Source organism: Hyperoodon ampullatus (genome assembly GCF_949752795.1).
Source record: "Hyperoodon ampullatus genome assembly, chromosome: 15".
NCBI classification, from domain to species: Eukaryota; Metazoa; Chordata; class Mammalia; order Artiodactyla; family Ziphiidae; genus Hyperoodon; species Hyperoodon ampullatus.
In genome coordinates this window covers 54231895-54251547 of record NC_136928.1, presented here as the reverse complement: position 1 = coordinate 54251547, position 19653 = coordinate 54231895, and the positions used below count along the sequence as shown (strand labels likewise).

At 45.9% G+C, this 19653-nt stretch overlaps 1 long non-coding RNA gene across 1 annotated transcript in view; it reads left to right on the top strand.

Annotated features, from left to right (window-relative positions):
• Positions 1–1373: 1373 nt before the first annotated feature.
• The window catches only part of LOC307064838, a 102581-nt gene continuing 84301 nt past the window's right edge, over positions 1374–19653 (top strand). The window contains exons 1-2 of the long non-coding RNA XR_013811309.1: positions 1374–1502; positions 3837–3898. This is a non-coding gene — a long non-coding RNA (uncharacterized lncRNA). The remainder of the gene's footprint in view (positions 1503–3836; positions 3899–19653) is intronic.

The following is a 19653-nucleotide window of genomic DNA, read 5'->3' as shown; positions in this document are numbered from 1 at the left end:
CGAACACAACCTGTTAACGTGGGCTAGTCACCATCAAGGTGACGATGCATGATCTTTATTCTGCCCCCATCACATGCTCATGCTGGTTCCGAAATCTATTGACATGGTGCTCTGTTGTTTGCTCTTCTGGCTCTCCCAGGAAAGCAGAGGTCACCGAACCGGGTGACCAACATGCCAACAGAGGCCCAGGAGACAATCGACTGATGCAACCCCAGAGGAAGAGAGGGAGGGAGGAGGGGGGCATTTTGTGGAGGAGGCTGCAGCTCCCCTCCCAGAGGGCTGCAGGTTCCTAGCAGAGTTATCAGTGAAGGCCCGTAGGCACGGTGCCTAGAGCCCCCCCAAATGTTTACATCTTAATTTTTTTTGAAATCAGAAAAAAAGATAATAATGAATGTAACAATAAATCCATCCTGGATTATATTTGTGGTTTGTAGTAGCAAAATATAATTAAAAAAATTTTTTGTTGTTGTTTTGATGGACAAAGGGGCCCACGAAGACAAAAGTGCGTAAGGCACAGGACAGTCATAATTCGGCCCTGGGTACGGTTTACACTTTCTGGTTTTAAAAAAAGAAATGGATACCCAGATATTTGTAGGGGACCTCTTGTTTTTAAATATTAGGAACTCGCTTTAAAATTAAACAAAACGTACACGTCGTGGCCCAACAAAACACGTGGAGCTTAGCCTGCACCCTCTCGAAGGCCTGGGCTATCACCGTGTCCCCACAATGCCCGTGGTTGGACACGATCCGAGCACCCCGCTCAGGATGTAAGAAGGGGCAGCAGAAAGCCTTCGGGGCAGGACAAGGGTCTGACGGTTAAATCTCTGCCCGGTCCGGTCTTGGAAGCTCGGTCGCCACCCCGGCCCAGGCGCTCCCTGCCTGTCCCCAACGGCAGGCGCTCCCTGCCTGTCCCCACCGGCAGGCGCTCCCTGCCTGTCCCCACCGGCAGGCGCGGGCTTTGCTCATTCACGGGTTTTCCCGCTCCTGTCAACTTCCAGGGCGGCGCGGGGGGTAGGGGGGTGGGCTCCTCCATCTCACTGGTCACGCGTGGGCGCGGGGCAGAGGCGACAGCCCGGGGCATCTGCTGCCCAGGAGCCGAGGCCGCCCCTCTCGGCCCCACCCCTCGGAACAAGGCCCGCCCCCCGGCCGCAGCCCGGCTCCTGGATTAGGCCTTCTTCTCGCGCGACCTGCTCCTGGGAGGCGAAGCTCCACAATGAGGACGCGGAGGTGGTTTCAGACCGCAGCGCCCGGGCTCCTCCTCCCGCGCTACCCAAGGAGGCGGGCTGTGCTCTTTTCAAGGTCCCGCCAAAGGGCCCCGCCCTCCCGGAGGGAGACCTTCGCAGCCTTCCCTCGTACACTAGGCCGGGGACCGCCGGACCGGAAGCTGCGGGGTCTCGGAGCCCCGGCTCGTTCTCGCCTAGCCGCAAGCCGCGGGTGCGCATGCTCCGCGAAGGCCCGCACAGGGCCCGGGTGAACCCTGATAGAGCCATCGCGAGGCGGGGGTAAGCGGAGCTCCAGTGGCGCAATCGGTTAGCGCGCGGTACTTATACAGCAGTACATGCAGAGCAATGCCGAGGTTGTGAGTTCGAGCCTCACCTGGAGCATGACCCTTTTGGATACCCGCACCCCCCTTTTACCCCCTTGCTCAAGGGAACGAGTCAGACTCTCTTTAGTCTCCTCAGTTCCTGTCTCTCACTGCTCTGCTGGCACGTCCTGCTTCGCTGCAGGCAGGAAGCCGCTCTCCTTGGCGCCTCACTCGCTTTCCAAGCTACTTGTTGCCCCCGCGCACTGCACCATCCAGCCGCCCGAACCCGGACGTTTACCTGCTGCTCCCTCTTCCTAGGCATTTCCTTTAACGGCACCCAGTCCCGGGTCCCGGTACCGGGGATGAGGACGGGAAGTCCCGGGGCGCTGCACCGGTGATGGGGCCCTACCTGGGCCTCGTCATCGAAAATTCCAGGCGCCCTTTCTACGGGGCGGGCCCGAGTTCCCGGCGCCGGTTCCCTGCTGCTGCCCCTCACCCAGGGCCGGGAGCGGCGTGGTGCGCGTTGGCTGTCGGGGCCCGAGCGGGGCGACCACTCCCGCGAGCTGGGGCCCGAGGCCCAGCGCAGGGCCTCAAGTGCAGCACTCACTCTCCTCCTTTTTAACTATGGTTTGGCCAAAAAGTTCGTTCGGGTTCTTCCGTCACATCCTTACCAAAACCGAACGATCTTTGTGACCAACTCAACGCTGATAACTGGTCGTTGCCGCCTCCCCCCGATCTGCAGAACCCCTAGACCGCGGGCCCTTCTCCCTTACCCAGGCCTCCAGGCCTCCCTGGGCGGATTTGCAGAGTTTGGGAAAACTGCCTGGGCGTTTCCCTCCCCCCATCTGTGCCCCTGCTCCCCGGTGTCAGTCAGGAGTGGTGGAATTCTCTGGCAGACGGGAGAACAGACGTTTTCTAGGGATATCCTTTCCTGCCTGCCGCACACCCCAGGTTCAGAAGTCCCCCCCGGGGAGCAGGAAATCTGCCAGCTGCGTTTTGAAATCTTCCAGCACGCGATTATTCTGAGGCAGGGGGGCCGCTTTGTCAGGGGGTGGACGGATGCCCCACGTCCTCAGAAGGTGGGGCGAAGTAGGGAGCAGGCTTAGTTGTGATGAGAGGCCTCCCGGACGTGTTCTTCCGAAAGAGTGGTTTCAGCTGTTTTTATGGGCGTGCTAGGAGTTAACTCCTGGGATGGAAATACTACCAGGAGCGGTGAGAAGCAAGACCTAGAAAGCTCGGAGGAAGTGGGTGGAAGGTGGAGCTCTTGTCTGTCTCCTCGGCTGCTAATCCCAGCCCCAGATTCCGAAAGGGGAGCCCCATGCCTCCTGAAATGTGAGAAAATCCTTCCACCTCACCCAGCCTGGCTGCCAGTTCCTCGCTGAACCGGATCTTTTCTTCGCTCACAGGCTCATCCTCAGCAGATGGTTGAGTGCTCCCCTTTAGAAATCTAGCCAGCCTGGAAGCAAACATCTATCCCCAACCCCCCCCCCAAAAAAAGTTTGCTTATTTTTTTTAAAAAAACAGGTTTATCGAGATATAATTCATATACCCTACAATTCACCCATTTAAAATGTACAATTCAACGGATTTTAGTACATTCACAGATATGTGCAACCATCACCACAGTCAATTTTAGAACATTTTCATCAACTCAATAGGAAATCCTGTATCCTTCAGCTATCACCTCACCCCACCCCTAAATAACCACTGATCTACTTTCTGTATCTACATTTACCTATTCTGGACTTTCATATGAATGGAATCATGTAATATGTGGTCTTTTGTGACTGGCTTCTTTCAGTTACCCTAATGTTTTCAACATTCATCCACATCCTACCTTGTATGGGTGCTTCATTTCTTTTTTATGGCTGAATAATATTCCATTGTATGGATTCTTCCCAATTTTGAACAATGGAGAAAAGGTTGGCATTTTAAAAACATTTGCTGAAAACTGCTTTTTAAAAGGGAATTAATTTTAAAATGTACAAAGCATAAAAACAGTCACACTTGCCAAGTGTATGTTTTTCACCTTGAGAGGTTATCACTGCAAGAACCGGTAAGATACTTCCAAGAGCTCAGCCAAGAGCTGAGCACGGAACAGTTTCCTCACGTGGACAGAAATGCATGAATGAAAGATCATTCTGCCCAACTCCCTATCCATGTTGGAATATCCCTTCTGCAAAACCCTAGCTCCTGTTTGAAAAGTTCTAGCATCAAAATGTCATTTCTTCACAAGAGGATGCATTCCACTTTCTGTCAACTCTCATGGCTAGAACATTCTTCCTCTTAAATATTGTTTCTGTCCCTATAGGTTATTGCTGGAATGGTGGTGGTTTGGAGAACTCTTTTTTGGTGAGATGGTGAAGTGGGAAGGTAAGAAGCTAAATTATCAAGAGTTGCCCTTGCTCTATTTAATCTGGAAATCACAGCATAGATTATTAGTGGATTATAAACAAACAAATAGACCACTGGCAGATTTGTAGATCAATGTCTTAATGTGAGGTTGATAGGATTTTTAAAGGTTGTGATGGGTGATAAAGATCAAGTCAGAAAGTTATGGGAACATGCTATAAAAACCATAAAGTACTCCATATACAGGTGTAAGGAGGTGGCATTCCTGTCACCACAAAACTAGTGGATTAGGCCTATATGCAACGTATGGTGGCTTCAAGGAGGAAGACGGGTAAATATGAGGTGGATGAACCCAGAAGGTAGGTTGAAGTTATAGCTAAACAGCTGTAGACGTCTAGCAGGAGACAAGCCTAACCTACCCGTTGAAATCCGTTGAACTCTATTGAACTATGCACACAGGTTGACATTAGCTTTGTAGATGGCTTTGGATGGGCTCATTAAAACTGTGTGTGATACAAAGCTGGAAGGGAGTGCAAATTCAGTAGAATTTGGAGGAAGAGTGGAGCCAATCCAGGGACAAATGTTTCTGACAAATGACAAGATGCAATTTGATGGAGATAACTGTAAGCCTGTGTTCAGTTCTGAGTTCAATGTGGGGCGTGCCTGGCTTGACAGCTGTTTGCATATAAAGGATTTGGGCATTTCGGATAAGCACAGCCTCAGTTGTCCTGGCCGTGTGATTCAACTGTTAAGAATGTCAGCCAATTATTAATGCATTACTCTATAATGCATTACATGGTGTGGTGTCAGAGATGGCAAAACAACAGTCTGTGGAACAAATCTAGCCTCCAGACAGGTTTTGTTTGGCTTTCTAGCACTGACTTGCAAGTGTTTAAAAAATTTTAAATCATTTGCCTGCATATTGGGAGGTTTTACTGAAATGCCTAGATTTCAAGTTTCTAATGAAAAATTAGGAGACTTGGCCATCTCGGGCCTTACTCCCGCATGGCAACATTGGCTGCCCCCTTTGGATGGGCAAGTGATCTTTTGTTTGCCGTGGTCCTACCACTCTCCATTAATCCTCGCAGAGGTGGGTACCAGCTGCTTGCTTTGCTGTTTTCTTAACCCCTGACTTATTTCTCTCATTTGTGACCTACGTTGACTGTGTGGATCAAGGTAGGGAATACCCATGTTGAAGTCAGCCTGAGGGCTGTGATCTGGGTGAACACAGCCCATTTAAAATTCAACAAAACAAAACTCCAGTTCTTTGTTATGGAAAATTTCAAACATACCCAAAGTAGAGAAAATAGTATATTTAACCACCCTGTATCCATCCATCACTACTTTCAAGAATTGTCAACGTTATTTCATCTATCTCGTTCCCACAACATTCTCCCCTACCCTAGCACTGTCACCAGATTATTTTAAAGGAAACCCCAGCTATGGTTTAATTTAACTTGTAAATACCTCAGTATGTATACCCAACAGGTAACCACTTTTAAAAAGAGCATAACCATAGTACCATTAGTACACCTAACAAGAGTAATAATAGAAACTCTGCATCATCTAACACCTCGTCTGTGTTCAAATGTCCACACTTATCTCTGAAAGATATTTTTATGGTTGGTTGGTTTGAATCGAGATCCAAACAAGGTCCATACATTACATTCGATCAATATATCTTTTAAATTTCTTACCAATTACCCACTCCCTTTTTTGATATTTATTGATCTATAGAATTTCCCACAGAATTTGGCTAATTCCATCCTCAAGGAATCCTTTCACAAGTTCTTCAGTCCCCCCTGACAATTAGATCTGGAAGCTTGGTAATATTAAGATTCAATTTTTTTCTTTTTGCAAAAATAGATTGTAGGTGGTACTATATACTATTGTATCACAAGAGAGAAAGTACATAATGACTGGTTGTTTCACTTTTACTGATGTTAATTTTACTGGTGATTTCAGATGTGGTCAGCCTGGTCCATCCATTATAAAATGCCACATCAGCCTCTAACCTAATGGTTTTAACATCTGTTGATGCTCCTTGTCTAGATTTATTATTGTATTAAGGATTACTCAACAAGGGTTTTCTAATTCAATTATTCCTTCTGTATTTATAACTGTCATTCTTAAAACCCCCCTTTTTCCACCGACTGTTTGGTTTTCCTAAAGAACAATTCACATAGAAAAGACCAGGTAATATTCCTGGACTCTTCCTTTTTCTCCTAGTCTTTAGAATAATGAATTGATGCTCTAACAACTCCCAAAGGTGACCAATTAGTTTTTTTTTATTTTACAGCTTTTTAAAAAAAGTATTTGACATACAATGAACTGCCTGAATGATGCTGAGTAGCTTTTCTAGTGGTTATTAGATATTCAGATATCTTCTTTGGTGAATTGTCCATTCAAATCTTTTGTCTGTTTTTTATTGGGTTGTTTGTCTTTTCATTATTGAGTTATAAGAGTTTTTGTCTATTCTAGATATAATTCCTATGTTGGATATATGCTTTGTAAATAATTTCTCCCAGTTTGTGGTTTGAATTTTCATTTTCTTAATGGTGTCTGTTGAAAAGCAAACTTTTAAATTTTGATAAAGTTCAATTTATACAATTTTTTCCATTATGGATGGTACTTTTGGTGTTATATCTAAGAAATTTTTGCCTAACTCAATGTCACCAAGATTTTATTCTATGTTTTAGCTCTTACATTTAGGAGTTAACTTTTGTATATGATGTGAGTTAGAGGTCTAAATTTTTCTTTTTTTGTATATGGATATCCAATTCTGGCACCATTTGTTGAAAAGCCTATCCTTTCCTGATTGAATTGCCTTGACACATTGTCAAAAATGAATTGACCTTAGCTGTGTGGGTCTTTTGTTGGACTCTCATTCTATTCTGTTGAGCTATATGTCAGTGTGGTGTTATGTGTGGGTTACTATAATCGTATAATTTATATGAATCATGATTCAATTATATGATTATAGTAATCCACACATAACACTATATATATATATATGTATATATATAAATAAACTTTAGGGTCAGTTTGCCAATTTCTATGAAAATATCCTGGGATTTTTACAAGAATTCTGTTGAATGTATTGATCAATTTGAGGAGAATTGCCTCCTTAACAATATTGACTCTTCTGATTCTATAAGCAAGTTATACATGTCTCCACTTATTTAGGGCTTTAATTTCTTTAAGCAATGTTTTGTTGTTTTCAGTGTTGAAATGTTGTATTATTTCTTCCTTAAATATTTGGCAGGATTCACTGGTGAAGCACTGTGGGCCTGCAGTTTTCTTTGTAGGAAGTTTTCTCTTTAAAACCCTACAAATTGAATTTCTTTAATAAATTTGGGGGCTATGCAGATTACCTATTTATTCTTGAGTGAGCTTTGGTACTTTGTGTCTTTCAAGAAATTTGTGTATTTCGTTAAAGTTATTGAATTTATTAGCATAAAGTTATTATAATATTCCCTTCTTGTCTTTAGGATCTGTAGTGCTGTCCCCTCTAATTTCTGATATTGGTAATTTATGGTTCCCCCCCGCCCCAGCCCCGATCAGTCTCAGAAGATGTTTTCCACTTTTATTTATCTTTTCAAATATCCAGTTTTGGGTTTCATTGGTTTTTCTTTATTGTCTTCCTGCTTTTCATCTGATTCTGATGCACTGGAAGAGAATGTATACTGTGCTGTTGCTGGACAGTGTGTTCTGTCAATGTCAATTATATCAAGTCGGTTTATAGGGCTCTTCAAGCCTTCTATACCGTTGATTTTTCTGCCTGCTTGTTCTGTCTGTCACTGAGAGAAGGGCATGAAAATAACCAACTGCAGTGATAGGTTTTTCTCTTTTAGTTCTATCTTTTCCTCCTTCATGTTGCTGGAAGCTCTGTTATTGGCTGTATACATGTTTAGGACTGTTATGTTCTCTTTTTTTAAAAAAATATTTATTTATTTTTGGCTGTGTTGGGTCTTCGTTGCTGTGCGCGGGCTTTCTCTAGTTGTGGCGAGCAGGGGCCACTCTTCGTCGCAGTGCATGGGCTTCTCACTGCAGTGGCTTCTTTTGTTGCAGAGCACGGGCTCTAGGCATGCAGGCTTCAGTAGTTGTGGCACGTGGGCTCAGTAGTTGTGGCTGGTGGCTTCTAGAGAGCAGACTCAGTAGTTGTGGCACACGGGCTTAGTTGCTCTGTGGCATGTGGGATCTTCCCAGACCAGGGCTTGAACCCGTGTCCCCTGCATTGGCAGGCAGATTCTTAACCACTGCACCACCAGGGAAGCCCCTTAACTGTTACATTCTTTTAAATACTCTGGTTAATGAGTTGATTCCTTCTCTTTAAAACTTTCATTATACCCTTCTCTCCATACCTAGTCTTTTCATTCATTTCCTCTTAGCCTTCTTTCCCTTTTTTCTTCTAAATTTATTTTTATCTTCTCCTATCTATTGTTTTCTTCTTTTTGACATAAACTGTAAAACTGAATTCTCTTTAGGTGTTTCTATGCTCCTTGCTGTCTGGTGGGCCCCTTGGGAGCAGAGGCAGGCAGCTGGGGTGGAGTTCATGCTGGGGGTGAGCCTGGTGGGGTGAGGATCGTTCCCCTCTTCTGTTGGTTTCCTGCCTTTCCCCACAGAATCCTTGACAACCCCTGACCTTAATGATCCAGATGCCCCTCTTACTTCCCATAACACTAAGCCATCCATGATGACTACAGTTGAAACTCCAAGGAATATGGATCCCAGAGAAGAGTGGGCTGAAGAGGGTTATATGACTTGCTTTCAGATACTCATGAAAGGAGTAGACATATTCAGTATTGACCTAGAGGGAAGAACATGAACTTAGAACTCCAGCCCATGGCGACTTCCCTGGTGGTCCAGTGGTTAAGACTCCATGCTCCCTATGCAGGGGGCCTGGGTTCCATCCCTGGTCAGGGAACTAGATCCTGCATGCTGCAATGAAGACCTGGGGCAGCCAAATTAATAAATAAGCAAATATTAAAAAACAAACCAAAAAACCCCAAAAAAACTATAGCCCGTGGGCGATGATGACAAGGAAGCAAATTTACTTTTAAAATGATTAGCAGTGTTGAGAAATGGGATGGGTTGACTGGTGAAGGAGCGTGTTTCCCAACTTTAAAAGTGATTAAGCTGAAGCTGTAATGTAGTAGAAGAGAATCTTGCATTGGTTGGGGAGTTGGTGAGGCTTCTAAGATCTCTTTTAATGCTACGATTCTTAGTTCTGTTTTCAGAAAAGAGACATTGTACGGTAGATTTTGTAATTATCTTCCCAGCTCCTATTTCCCCTTTCAGAGATGGGCATGTGACTCAAAACCTACCAGAGTCCTTCCATGGGATGTTTCTATCTTGAGCTGTCTGGGAAGAGTCTTTTTTTCTTTCTGTTTAGAAACATAAAGAATATAAATCCAGAGCTTCCTGCAGCTCCCAGATATCTTTCTAGTTGAGCTATTTGGCCGGGGAGAACAAAGGCTACATTTAATGCGAAGCAGGGAGATAAAGAGGTCGGCAAGTGTTTGAGTCTCTGATTCTAAAAGGCTAGCTTCGGGGGCTTCCCTGGTGGCACAGTGGTTGAGAGTCCGCCTGCCGATGCAGGGGACACGGGTTCATGCCCCGGTCCGGGAAGATCCCACATGCCGCGGAGTGGCTGGGCCTGTGAGTCATGGCCGCTGAGCCTGCGCGTCCAGAGCCTGTGCTCCGCAACGAAAGAAAGAATGTTACAAGAGACAAGGAAGGACACTACATAATGATCAAGGGATCAATCCAAGAAGAATATACAACAATTATAAATATACATGCACACAACATAGGAGCACCTCAATACATAAGGCAACTGCTAACAGCTATAAAAGAGGAAATCGACAGCAACACAATAATGGTGGGGCACTTTAACACCTCACTTACACCAATGGACAGATAATCCAAAATGAAAATAAATAAGGAAACAGAAGCTTTAAATGACACAATAGACCAGATAGAATTAATTGATATTTATAGGACATTCCATCCAAAAACAGCAGATTACACTTTCTTCTCAAGTGCACACGGAACATCCTGCAGGATAGATCACATCTTGGGTCACAAATCAAGCCACAGTAAATTTAATAAAACTGAAATCATATCAAGCATCTTTTCTGACCACAACGCTATGAGATTAGAAATGAATTACAGGGAAAAAACATAAACAACACAAACACATGGAGGCTAAACAATACGTTACTAAATAACCAAGAGATCACTGAAGAAATCAAAGAGGAAATCAAAAAATACCTAGAGACAAATGACAGTGAAAACACGCTGATCCAAAACCTATGGGATGCAGCAAAAGCAGTTCTAAGAGGGAAGTTTATAGCTATACAAGCCTACCTCAAGAAACAAGAAAAATCTCAAATAAACAGTCTAACCTTACACCTAAAGGACTAGAGAAAGAAGAACAAACAAAACCCGAAGTTCACAGAAGGAAAGAAATCATAAAGATCAGAGCAGAAATAAATGAAATAGAAACAAAGAAAACAATAGCAAAGATCAATAAAACTAAAAGCTGGTTCTTTGAGAAGATAAACAAAATTGATAAACCATTAGCCAGACTCATCAAGAAAAAGAGGGAGAGGACTCAAATAAATAAAATTAGAAATGAAAAAGGAGAAGTTACAACAGACACTGCAGAAACACAAAGCATCCTAAGAGACTACTACAAGCAACTCTATGCCAATAAAATGGAAAACCTGGAAGAAATGGACAAATTCTTAGAAAGGTATAACCTTCCAAGACTGAACCAGGAAGAAATAGAAAATATGAACAGGCCAATCACAAGTAATGAAATTGAAACTGTGATTAAAAATCTTCCAACAAACAAACGTCCAGGACCAGATGGCTTCACAGGTGAATTCTATCAAACATTTAGAGAAGAGCTAACACCCATCCTTCTCAAACTCTTCCAAAAAATTGCAGAGGAAGGAACACTCCCAAACTCATTCTATGAGGCCACCATCACCCTGATACCAAAACCACACAAAGATACTACAAAAAAAGAAAATTACAGACCAATATCACTGATGAATATAGATGCAAAAATCCTCAACAAAATACTAGCAAACAGAATCCAACAACACATTAAAAGGATCATACACCATGATCAAGTGGGATTTATCTCAGGGATGCAAGGATTCTTCAATATACGTAAATCAATCAATGTGATAAACCATATTAGCAAATTGAAGAATAAAAACCATATGATCATCTCAATAGATGCAGAAAAAGCTTATGACAAAATTTAACACCCACTTATGATAAAAACTCTCCAGAAAGTGGTCATAAAGGGAACCCACCTCAACATAATAAAGGCCATATACGACAGGCCCACATCAAACATCATTCTCAATGGTGAAAAACTGAAAACATTGCCTCTAAGATCAGGAACAAGACAAGGATGTCCACTCTCACCACTATTATTCAACATAGTTTTGGAAGTCCTAGGCACGACAATCAGAGAATAAAAAGAAATAAAAGGAATACAAATTGAGAAAGACGAAGTAAAACTGTCAATGTTTGCAGATGACATGATACTATTCATAGAGAATCCTAAAGATGCCACCAGAAAACTACTAGAGCTAATCAATGAATTTGGTAAAGTTGCAGGATACAAAATTAATACACAGAAATCTCTTGCATTCCTATACACTAATGATGAGAAATCTGAAAGAGAAATTAAGGAAACACTCCCATTTACCACTGCAACAAGAAGAATAAAATACCTAGGAATAAACGTACCTAGGGAGACAAAAGACCTGTATGCAGAAAACTATAAGACACTGATGAAAGAAATTAAAGATGATACCAACAGATGGAGAGATATACCATGTTCTTAGATTGGAAGAATCAATATTGTGAAAATGACTCTACTACCCAAAGCAATCTACAGATTCAATGCAATCCCTATCAAATTACCAAGGGCGTTTTTTACGGAACTAGAACAAAAAATCTTAAAATTTGTATGGAGACACAAAAGACCCCGAATAGCCAAAGCAGTCTTGAGGGAAAAAAACGGAGCTGGAGTAATCAGACTCCCTGACTTCAGACACTTACTACAAAGCTACAGTAATTAAGACAATATGGTAGTGGCACAAAAACAGAAACATAGATCAATGGAACAAGATAGAAAGCCCAGAGATAAACCCATGCAGCTATGGTCAACTAATCTATGACAAAGGAGGCAAGAATATACAATGGAGAAAAGACAGTCTCTTCAATAAGTGGTGCTGGGAAAACTGGACAGCTACATGTAAAAGAATGAAATTAGAACACTCCCTAAAGCCATACACAAAAATAAACTCAAAATGGATTAGAGACCTAAATGTAAGACCAGACACTATAAAACTCTTAGAGGAAAACATAGGAAGAACACTCTTTGACATAAATCACAGCAAGATCTTTTTTTTTTTTTTTGCGGTACGTGGGCCTCTCACTGTTGCGGCCTCTCCTGTTGCAGAGCACAGGCTCCAGACGCGCCGGCTCAGCGGCCATGGCTCACGGGCCATGGCTCACGGGTCCAGCCGCTCCGTGGCATGTGGGATCTTCCCGGACCGGGGCACGAACCCACGTCCCCTGCATCGGCAGGTGGACTCTCAACCACTGCGCCACCAGGGAAGCCCCCAGCAAGATCTTTTTTGATCCACCTCCTAGAGTAATGGAAATAAAAACAAAAATAAACAAATGGGTCCTAATGAAACTTCAAAGCTTTTGCACAGCAAAGGAAACCATTAACAAGATGAAAAGACAACCCTCAGAATGGGAGAAAATATTTGCAAACGAATCAACGGACAAAGGATTAATCTCCAAAATATATAAACAGCTCATGCAGCTCAATATTAAAAAACAAATAACCCAATCCAAAGATGGGCAGAAGACCTAAATAGACATTTCTCCAAAGAAGACATACAGATGGCCAAGAAGCACATGAAAAGCTGCTCAACATCACTAATTATTAGAGAAATGCAAATCAAAACTGCGGTTAGGTATCACCTCACACCAGTTAGAATGGGCATCATCAGAAAATCTACAAACAACAAATGCTGGAGAGGGTGTGGAGAAAGGGGAACCCTCTTGCACTGTTGGTGGGTATGGAAATTGATACAGCCACTATGGAGAACAGTATGGAGGTTCCTTAAAAAACTAAAAATAGAATTACCATATGATCCAGCAATCCCACTACTGGGCATATACCCAGAGAAAACTAATTCAAAAAGACACATGCACCCCAATGTTCATTGCAGCACTATTTAAAATAGCCAGGACATGGAAGCAACCTAAATGTCCATCGACAGACAAATGGATAAAGAAGATGTGGTACATATATACAATGGACTATTACTCAGCCATAAAAAGGAACGAAACTGGGTCATTTGTAGAGACGTGGATGGATCTAGAGACTGTCATACAGAGTGAAGTACGTCAGAAAGAGAAAAACAAATATCGTATATTAACGCATATATGTGGAACCTAGAAAAATGGTACAGATGAACCTGTTTGCAGGGCAGAAATTGAGACACAGATATAGAGAACAAACATATGGACACCAAGGGGGGAACAGGGGGTGGGGATGGTGGTGTGATGAATTGGGCGATTGGGATTGACATGTATACACTGATGTGTATATAACTGATGACTAATAGGGACCTGCTGTATAAAAAAATAAATAAAATTAAATTAAAAAAATTTAAAAAATTACTGTGTTATGTAAGTGGCAGTTGCTTATCTCCCACCATTAGAATATTAGTTCCTCCTGTGCTGAGCTAATAGGCACTCAACAATTAATGAATGAATGAGTGGAAGATAATAGAGGAGCAACACATGGGTGCAAACGCTAAAGATGAGTGGAGAACGTGGGCCTCGTTGCTGCTGGTTTACTTTGCAGATTCAGGTGTGGAGCCTGGTTTTTACAAAGTTCTCTGGAGTCTTTCCAAGGTGTGTGCTGTGCCTCAGGTGGCTTCCCATCTAGTTGAAGAGTAGTGTTCCCACCAGAAGCTGAAGAGAAAGCACAGAGAGTCGGGGCAGTGACTTGGTGTTTATAAGAATCACCTGGGGAATGTTACAACGCAGATTCCTGGGCTACAGCCCGCAATTCTGTGAAGCCCTAGAACCGGACTGTGTGGAAAGATAAGGACTAGGTGACCAGTGCATCCAAGCTGGCCTGGAACACCCCAGTTTTAGCGCCAAAGGTCCCTTACTTCCTGAAAATCCCTCATTCCCTGGCAAATGAGGTGGGTTGGTCACCCTCAACTGAAGGTGTTCAGAGAGGGAGATAGCAGTTGGTGGAGTAGCTTGGAATGGCTTTTTGGAGGAGCTGAGATAGAAACATTTCCCATCCTAGACTTTGGGTGTTGGCAATACCTTTGGCCCTGCCTTTGGGTAAGTCTAGGTTTCCCAGACACCGAGCCCAGGCAGAAGGGAAAGGAAACCATTATTTCTTGCACACTTGCAATGAGCCAGTGGCTGCTGTAGGACCTTTATTACCTAATCTGTTCCTCAGCAGCCTTTTTATTGCTCCCATTTTAGAGGCAGGGCACTGAGGCTCATGAGATTATGTAATTGCCTGAGCTCAGACATACACCAACCAGAGGAGACGGGAGTGATCCACTCCACCTGACACAGAAGCCCAGGCCCTTTCTGTGTGTTTTGCTATGTGTATGGGGCTGTGTGTGTCAGAGATGTGGCTGGGACCTCAGCTTGACAGTCATCCATCAGCCCTCAGGATGGGGCTCTCCTGGGATCTAGGGAAGACCCCCAGTGACTAGACAGTGAAATAGTTAAGGAAGAGGCATCCAGGAGGTGTCGTCTGTCTTTGGGCAGGCTCCGGCCTAGTTGCGCAGATGGCCCTGTACACCAGGTGGCGCTGTGGCTCTGCCATAGGGGGCTCCCCCTAGGAGTGGAGCCCTAGCAGGGCAGCCACAAGACCCGCCACAGGACCAGCCGCAGGTCCAGCCACTGAGCCTTGTTTTATCTGCAGCCTGCAGGGCAACTAGGGCCTGTCCAGAGCTTTCTGCCTTTCCCAGACTCTGGCAGGCCAAGAAGAGAGAGGGGAGAGAGGGACAGGAGGTCTGGAGAGGAGGAGGCTTGGGCCAATGCAGAGTCTTGGCAGTGAGGGTGACGGTTGAGTGCCGCTGTCAGGAGGAGGGGCGGGGACTTCTGTCCTGGGACTAATGGGACTCTGGCGCAAATCATCTCCCAGTGTGCAGGAAACACATAGGGAAAAGTGGACTTGCTCCCTCATGGTGGGTGCGGGTTTGGGGCTTGGACAGAGAAGAGGTGCTTTTCCTATCCTACAGACTGTTTTGTCCAGTGAAGGTCTGGGCTCATGGGGAGGGATGGCCCTCAGTCATCTGCCTGTCAGCCCCGTGCTGTAGCCAGGGCACAGAAAAGGTCCCCATCCGCCCTCTGGCTGCGCCTGCCATTTGGGAAAATGACTCCTAGCATGCTGGCCCTTGGGAGCTGGATCTCTTATCACCTGTTTCCTATATAAGGACTCATCCAGGGCTCTACCCCAGGGCTCAGGCCTTTTCGAGATTGTCATCAAAAAACAACATCACCGCGACAAACTTTTAACTCTTTTTTTTTTAATATAAATTTATTTATTTATTGGCTGAGTTGGGTGTTTGTTGCTGCACGCAGGCTTTCTCCAGTTGTGGAGAGTGGGGGCTACTCTTTGTTGCAGTGCGCGGGCTTCTCATTGCGGTGGCTTCTCTTGTTGCGGAGCACGGGCTCTAGGCGCACGGGCTTCAGTAGTTGTGGCTCGCGGGCTCTAGAGCGCAGGCTCAGTAACTGTGACTCGCGGGCTCTAGAGCGCAGGCTCAATAGTTGTGGCACACGGGCTTAGTTGCTCCGCGGCATGTGGGATCTTCCCGGACCAGGGATCGAACCCGTGTTCCCTGCACTGGCAGGCTGATTCTTAACCACCGCGCCACCAGGGAAGCCCCTTAACTCTTCCTTAACGCCCACACCAGTGCCAGAAAGCCGCGATTTGCCATGTATCAGCTGCTTAGCAGTGGGCTTGGCCTGCAGGGTTGATGTCAGAACCTAAAATGATGTCCGACCTCGATGGCTGCAGCTTTCCTCCTGCTCCTTAGTGCTTCCCCGAGTGGGCGGCGGTCTGTCAGGCCCTCCTCAGCCCCTCAGCACGCGTGAGTCAAGCAAAGCCCATCTTGAGAGCGGGTTGTGAGGGTGGGGAAAGAGGGAGGGAGGGTGCAGGGCGGCTTTGGGAAAGAGGGGTGCTTGGAAGCGGGACAGGGGAGCAGAAAGCAGAGGGTGGGGCTGCTAGAGGCAAACTTAGTCACTTTCACAGTCGGCCTTTCCCTGCTGTCTGCGCTGAGGGCTGGGGCAGAAGGGCCCTCGGGAATTTTTGTTTTGTTTTGTTTTTTTGTTTTTTGTGGCCATGCTGCACAGCGTGTGGGATTTTAGTTCCCTGACCAGGGATTGAACCCAGGCCCCAGCAGTGAAAGCAAAGAGTCCTAACCACTGGACCGCCAGGGAATTCCCAGGAATTTTTTTAATATTAAATTTTCATTCATCAACTGTTCACATAGACTCAATTATTAAGTATTTTGTCTGATTTATCTTTAAAATGCCATCTGTTTCTTTTTTAGTCAGTACGTAATACACTCAAAGTTTCAAAGTTCAAAGAGTTCAAAATAAGTAAACGTTTCCTTTAATATATAAAAGCACAACCTAATGTTCCCAACAAAAAACAGCAAGGACACTAAAAGACGTAGGTGGAAGAAACATGTTAAGGGTGTAGAAAACTTCCTCTGAGGCCTTTTATTTTGAGGTTTTTTTTTTTTTTTTTTTTTTTTTTTTTTTTTTGCGGTACGTGGCCCTCTCACTGTTGTGGCCTCTCCCGTTGCGGAGCACAGGCTCCGGATGCACAGGCTCAGCGGCCATGGCTCACGGGCCCAGCCGCTCCGCGGCATGTGGGATCTTCCCAGACTGGGACATGAACCCGTGTCCCCTGCATCGGCAGGCGGACTCCCAACCACTGCGCCACCAGGGAAGCCCTGAGATATTTTTGATGTACAGAAGTTCCAACGTTTTAAGCCATGTCTTTCCCTGTATGAGCTCTTCTTTGCCCGGAAAGTCATTGCCTATCCTGAGATCAGTTCAATAGTCTTTTTCTTCAATTGTGTTTCCATGGCTTCATAATTTGCCCCCTAAGCCACCTCAGAGAAGTTTCTATTAGTGCTGTGGTTTTGAGATGGAGGGCTGGTGTGGCTACCTGAGGGTGGTGCCTTTGAAGGCCATTGGGGCTCCGACTCCAGCCCTGGCTCTGAACCGTACACCCTCTCCCCACTTGGCAGTTATTCACAGCAAGACAAGGCTGAGAGGGGCTAGCGTCCTTCTTGCTGGAAAACAGGGCCTGGGGAAACCGACTCTGCCGTGGGGACCTGGGACGTGGTAGGGCCAAGTCTGTTCAACGTCTGGGTGCCTTTGTCAGCTGGTCTGAGATGCAGGTGTCCCAGGGCCTAGGAAGGCCAAGTGTGGGCGATTCTGGTGGACAGCCTGTGACTTGGGGAGTCCTTCCCACCAGCCACAGGGCAGAGCTGGGATCCAGATCCTAGAGAATGGGGAGCCAGGGAGGCCATAAGACTGAGAACTCTGAACAGGACCATGCAGGTGGGATGGGTCCTCTGAGATATGGAGGAGCCCAATTAATCAGGACAGGCGTTGGTCCCGGCAGCCAGCCTACTCTGTGGCATTTCAGAAGATGGTACCAGAGCAGCTGAAATGATCTGTGTGCTAATGTGTGTGTGAATCCTTAGAAAACGTATCACTGTGGACATATATCAGGCCCTGAGCTACTACAGGGTCGTTATTACTGCCTGGTGCCTTAGTCCCAGCAGGAGGATGTAGATGCCCCCTTTCCCTCACACTATCTCCCTGGATGTTGGGGGTGACCCTATCAGCCTTGTTCCTAATGGGGCCCCTCTCGTTTCCCAGGACACCTTAGTCTGACCACTGAGTTGGGGACTCAGTTCTTGGCCGGGAGGCTTGAGATTAAATGTTGCCTTCAAGCCATCCTCAGTCATGTGATGTCAGAGGACATTCTGCTCTTTCCTGAGTACCAGTTTACTCATCCATAAAATGGGACGAATGATATTGCTCCAGCCAGCAAACCAGATGACCAAATGGAGGAATAGGTGAGATACTGTTCTGGAAAATGGAAAACGAATCATTCGAAGGCAGGATTCTGAGGTTGTCCACCCTGGGCCAGTGGAACATGGTTCCCCAGCTGGGCTGTCTCTCCCCAGGACTCCAGTAGGTGGCAGCATCGCCCTCTGCGTGGGCTGCTCTCCACCCCCGCCCCTCCTCCCAGACACCTTGGACCTCACTCAATTCACACCCCACATTCCCACCTCCCGGGGGAAGGAGGAGGGATCGGAAAGGCCTCTGAGACAGCGGCCAGGGCTAGGAGCCCAAATGCCTGGACGGGAAGGGCCTGGAAAGAGAATTAAAACCTTGTTCTTTCCCTCAAAAAAGCACAAATAGGGCAGGGGGAAGGGACCCGTTGTGTGTGAGCCCAAGAAGGTTGATGTGAGCGCTTGGGCGGGAGGGATGCCTCTGCCAGGACCTGTCCCACACCACCTGGAGGAGGCCAGGACTTGTCCTCTGCCAGGATCGTTGTCTTTAGTTGGACAGGCCAGCTGGCACTTCAGTGGGGGCAGGGCAGGGTTGCCTATTTTTGTGTGTGCAGTAGGGTTGAAAATTTCACTCACACTTCATCTGTGCAAAATAAAAAGTAATTTCTTTATTATGTAACTAATCTGGCCTTTCCCCCAACCCCTATCTGATGAGTAGTGAGAAAAACAATGAAATGTTCAACCTGATTTAAATGTCAGGGGACCCAACAGTTTAGCCTGTCCTGTTAAGTGATGTTTGTTTCTCTTAGAGAAAAGTGTTCAGTTTTCAGATTGCCTTCCTAAGCTCCTGCCACGAAGATGAGGTCGAGGTGTGTGGATGGGCAAGAGCAGCTTATGTGACATCGGGTAGGAGCGAGGTGTTGGGATCCTGTGGTGTGGCGTCCTCTGGTTTCCCAGCAAGATTCCTTCTGCCTGCTGGCCACGGATTGTACTTGAAGCTGAGTCTGTAACTCGTGGTCTGGTCCCTCCTGGTCTGGCCAGAGCCCCTGTGGTGCCCCCAGCTGCCCAACCCACTGGATTCTCCTGGCTAAACTCCCACAGGGCCTCCCACTGACCCAGCAGTGCCCCCTCCCTTCCTGTGGCATCTCCTTGTTGTGCAGCCGTGACCCTGGCCACACTGCGGGCTCACAGCTTGGTAGCCAGGAGTGTGGGAACTGCAGTTGGCCTGTGAAGCTGAACTCCCGAGGCTCCTCTGCCTTACCCGGAGCCTTGGCGTCAGAGGCAGAGGCCAGGTGGGTTCAGAGCAGCCTGGGAGACTGGGACAGGGGCCTCACCAGGGTTCCCTTTTTGGAGCAAAGCAGATGGGACTTCCTCTTCTTGCCTGGGCATCCATTACATAAAATGCCATGATCACACCCAAAGAGAGAGATGAAGGCATCCAGAAAATATGCTCTCAAGAGAATAGCCTGGTTTAGAAGACTTTTGACCTACCGCATAATCATATTTTGCATGTCAGATGCCAAACATTACAGCATTTTTCTTTTGTGCTTTCTATGTCAAACCTCCATCCTAGTCTCTCCCCAGGGAGAGATGGATGTCTCGGGCCAAGGAAGATGAAGGTCATGTATTCATAAAGGCAAGAAA